The sequence below is a fragment of the Lycium ferocissimum genome, chromosome 5 (assembly GCF_029784015.1).
Source record: "Lycium ferocissimum isolate CSIRO_LF1 chromosome 5, AGI_CSIRO_Lferr_CH_V1, whole genome shotgun sequence".
Taxonomy (NCBI): Eukaryota; Viridiplantae; Streptophyta; class Magnoliopsida; order Solanales; family Solanaceae; genus Lycium; species Lycium ferocissimum.
In genome coordinates, this window is record NC_081346.1 from 15,383,275 (window position 1) to 15,388,594 (window position 5,320).

Sequence of the window (5,320 nt, forward strand, 5' to 3'; positions counted from 1 at the left end):
GACATCTATGAGTGAATTGTTTTGGAGAGAGATAAATATAAAGGAAAAAAATTATACTCCCTCCGTTCATTTTTACTTGTCCTTTTGACTATTCACACCTCTTAAGAAATAACAAATAAAGTGCATAATTTACTAATGTACCCATATTAATTGATACATATTTTTATTGAATTTGAAAAATGATTTGAAGTGAGTATTTAATTCTATGGGTAAAAAAGGAAAAAAGAATTTGTCTTGTCTTAATATGCTAAAAGTGACAAGTAAAAGTAAAAATTTATTTTTGAAATAGTGGACAAGTAAAAGTGAACGGAGGGAGTAAATCATAAGGACATTTTGATAATTTTTCTTTTCTAAAATTAGAAAATTGAGACGCAGTAACTCCAATGCAAGAAAGGTTAAAGTGGAACAGGTTTTGACTTTCACCTAAAAGGAAAAAGAAAAAGCCTAAGAGGTAATCCACGTGGGGTCTACATATTTTTCTAGTTTTATTAAGGGAAAAAGGGTCAAATATACCTCTCTACTTTACTTTATTGGTTAAATATTCCCTCTGTTAGTCAAAGTACCTAAATATACCCCTCTGTTAGCTAAAGTTGCTAAATATACCCATACATGAATGAAAATGCCCAAATTAGATGAAATTAACCATTTAACTTAAAAAAATCCATGCCCCATAATTTTAATCTGACCCGATAGTTAATGCCCCATCATGGCGTGTAGTAGCTTCAGTTCCATTTTAGGACTAGGAAGTAAGAGAATCAGCAAATAGTTTTCTTAAATATTGAACCGCATTTTAATGATTCCATGATGCATAGACTTGATGGTGAATTGGGAAGAACAAAGAAGACATCTTCATTATGTCTAACCAACTACATTTGGTTCGATAACCTTGTTGTGGACTAACCAAATTAGTTAGTTTAACAAATGATGGGGCATTTCCATCCATGACACCATCCAACTTTGAGGACTGGTGTCTTCCTACCGGGAAGTTGAGAAAAAAGAACCTCAAAAACTAGTCCTCGCAATTCATTGTGCTTGTCATATCACTGTCTTGCCACTCCAAAAATCCTTCATCAAGAGCCTGTGGCATCCATGGGTGCCGGCAACATTCAGTTGCTTCTGGAACTGTCAGCTTCGGCAAAATCTAATCATGGGGTTAACCATATAAAATTGGATCACTTAGTTAAATTATGGGGCATGTTTTTTTTTTTTTTTTTACAATCAGGTTAAATGGGTCATAAACATAAATATAAGATTATTATGTAAAAGCATAATTAACTGATAATTCGATTTGGGCATTTCCATCCATGTAGGGGTATATTTAATAACTTTGACTAGCAGAGGAATATATTTAGAAACTTTGGCTAACAATTATAACTTGTTATTTCGGAAAAAAATTTCACTTTTTTCCGGAAGCGTTTGGCCATGAGGATTCTTAATACAACTTGAAGTTGTATTCCGGAATACCAAAAATTCAAAAAACTTATTTTTCAAATTTTTTTCACTTTTTTACAATTACATTTCACCAAAAACTATAATTTCAAAAACTATGGCCAAATATAACTCCAGCTCCAACTCCAAAATTTCATAAAAAAGTGAATTTTATTTTTGTATTTATGGACAAATGGGGCCATAGAAAGTTGAGACGCAGTAACTCCATGCAGAAAAGGTTAAAGTGGAACAGGTTTTGACTTTCACCTAAAAGGCAAAAGAAAAAGCCTAAGAGGTAATCCACGTGGGGTCTACATATTTTGCTAGTCTTATTAAGCGCCGGGCGCAGTACATTTCTCCATTAAAAGCTTTTACTCGCACCTTTCCAATGTACATTTTCCATTTCTTTGCATCTGTGAATTCTCATTATTGCCCCTATTTTCTCACTTTTGCCACCAAACCACCCGCGAGAAATCTGCTTTTCTTTTTCCCACCTTTTTTTCCTACCCGTTCCCGCTCGTTTACTTCGAGAAGGGGTATTAGGTAAAGATAAAAAACTACAATTACATGTACTATTAAAATTGTAAATGTGTACAATATATGTCTTTGAAATCATTATTATAAATAGTAGTTATTGACATATATTTTCATTAATTCATCACATATGTCATAGTAGTAATTGACATATATTTGTATTAAAACGATTGATGAATATGTTAAACAAAGAACTAAAATCGAATGTTTGAAATTAAAAACTGATATTGAGTGTTATATGATAGAAGGATGTTTACTAAATTCAGAGATATGTTCTATTGAATTATAAGGGCAATAATATTAAGTGAGAGTGATGTTGAGTCGCTAAAACCATGACACCCGCAAGAAGATTGTTGAAAATTACATTCTAAGATGGATGTGTGACCCCAACTTATTTAGGACTAAAATTGAACTATGAAGTTAAAAAAGAACCTTATGATACATATTGAAAATATTTTTAGAATCATGTCAATTTTTTTTTCTGTTTAGAAGAGAGTGTAATTAAAAAAATTGTTAAATATAAAAGTTATCTTTTCTTAAAACAAATTAAAGAGAAAAGATGAGGAGAAAAAGCCATAAGAAGACATAAGTAGAGGAAGGATAAATAGCTTTCTCATTATGAACCCAACCAATGATATTCCTTAGCGTCCGATTGACTCAATAAAAGCAGCAAAAGGAAATGTGGACACCGCGAAACCAGTTAGAAACTTCCCTAAGCGGCGGGTTATTAGAAAGTATTGGGCCCCCGAGAAAGCCCACTACTTAAAGGGGCCCAGAAAGGAAAGTTTTATGGGTCAGACTCTGACCAACTTTTGGCTCGACTTTCTAGGCTAAGCTAGTTGTAATATTACACGGTCCACTGTTACACTCTCGAACATAAGCGCGTAAAACTCACACCAACTTTAAATTGTTTTTCTTTTATGGCTGAGAGGCCTCTTCTAAATATTTGTAGCATTTACAAAGTGGCTGAAGCCTTTTCCCTTATAATAAACTATACAACAATATTAACAGTTTTTTTCATCACTATTTAATGAAAGTTGAGTTGAAAATAATTTTTATTTGGAGTACTCACTCTGTTCTCAATATGTTCTTTTTTTAAAAATAAAATTCACCTGGTCTGATGTACGCATTAGAACCCGATTATATTCAGATTAGTATCGCGTAGGGTTCATTCAGGGAAAGCACTCCTTATCAAGAATTTTTTCATATCTAGGGCTCGAATCTGAGACCTCTGATTAAAGAGGAGCAGCTCCATTCGTTGTACCACATAATTTGGTAGTTGTTCTCAATATGCTCTGCGTAGGTGTGCTATATTTTTGAAGTTGTTCTAAGAAAATAATTTTTATTATAAAATAATACAAATTGAGAGTGAAACAAGAGAATTAGGAAGGAAGCTTGAAGAGAGATTTTATTGACATAATTTTGATGTCTTACTTGGGAGATAAAACCTCCCTATTTATAGGAAGAGAAGTTCTTGGTCACCAAGTAACTAGTTAGATTCTAACTAGATTAGTCCAATAGTAACTATAGTTATTACTTAGTTACATTGGTCTCCAACCAAAACTTGCTCTCCAAGTATAAATAAATACATATTTTACAATAAATGGACATTTACTTATAATACTATTTATAACACTCCCCCTTGAATGTCCATTAATAGATAATGTGTCTCGTTAAAACCTTATTAGGAAAAACCTGTGGAAAAAAGTCCTAGTGAGGAAAAAGAGTACACATATCTAATAATACGCCTTGATAGCTGCCTTATTAAAAACCTTGTCGGGAAAACCCATTGGGACAAAACCTTAGCTAAGGGAAAAAGAGTACATCGCGTATTTCACTCCCCCTGATGAAAACATCACTTTATTTCTCGGAGACGGCGCATCCCAGTCTTTTATACCATCTTCTCAAATATTGAGATCGATGATGCCTTAGTTAATAAATCTGCTGACTTGTCACTTGAATTTCTTAAATATACTTTCACCGCTCTTTTGACGATCATGTGTGAAAATAATTTTTGGCGAGATATATTTCTCGCGTGTCACCTTCAATGTATCATTCTTTCAGTTGAATTATGTTCAAGCAACATTGTCTTCATATAATGTAGTGGAACTTCATTCTTCAAGGAGAATCTTTTGCATTTTTGAAGAGTTAGCAATAACTGACTGCCTCCTTCGCATTTTTGAAGAGTTAGCAATAACTGACTGTCTTATAGAACGAATGATATGACAACACCCATCTATGCACACGTATAATTTGTTTGAGCTCGAATTTTATAGAGATCATATAAATGCCCTGCATTTCATAACCAACAAACCTTTGATAATATTGGTTAGAATTAATAAATTTATATCACTATTTAGTTCATTATGATGTCTCCACAGGTAGAAGTAAGGTTATATCTTGCTTGCATACCAATAAAAGCATTATCTCATAGATAATAATACTAGGATACGTTAGTGCATCGTTTGCACTAAGAGATGGTACTTTCTGACCATTTTCGTGAGATCCAAAATTGATCTTTTTTTATGTTAAGCGATTTTACTGTCATTGGGGTACTCAATGGAATCGCTTTAAGACCTTTTAAATCCTTTAAGAATTTTCATATAAACTTCACAGTCTAGCTAGACATGAAAATATTTCATTATACGCATTCAAGTCTTTTTTCATGCATTGTCATATTACATGACACCTCATTGCATCCACCACAGGCGAACACATCTCCATATAATAATGTCAGGACTTTTGCGAACAATCTTTATACCACAAGGCACGAGCCGTACTTTATATCTTACATATTTATTTTTCATTTCACTTTTCGCTCAAAAGTTTCTTTATACCCCCACTAACATTATATCTTCAAATGTTTGGACTATAAATCCAAAATATTTCATATTTACCACGTGAAACCAAATATACTTGAATTGCGTATTTTCATTTGGCCAATCATCTATTTGTCCACATTTCTTGACAGATTTGAATTCAAGATCCTCGTCACCATTTAAATATCGAGCGCTACATTATATCAAAGATACTGTCGACGGTCATTTGAGATAGGTTCCAATGCGACATATAACTTATCGAGATCTCTTCATTTTTTCATCATTTTCAGGTACCTGAACCTTTCCCAAGGTTTCATGAAGTGTTATGTCGTGGTGCTCTTTTAAAGCACTTGCCTCATTATTATGGCCATTTTGATCATTTGCTCCTCTCCTTCTTCAAGGAGATTTACCTTTGGAACCGATTGGTCTATCACGCTTCAGGCGTGCCATAGACTCTATCCTTCAAGGACTTTAATTCTAGTAGGAGAATTTGCAGCTAGAATATGATTTTCACTTTGGTCAGCAAATGCGTCTGGCAG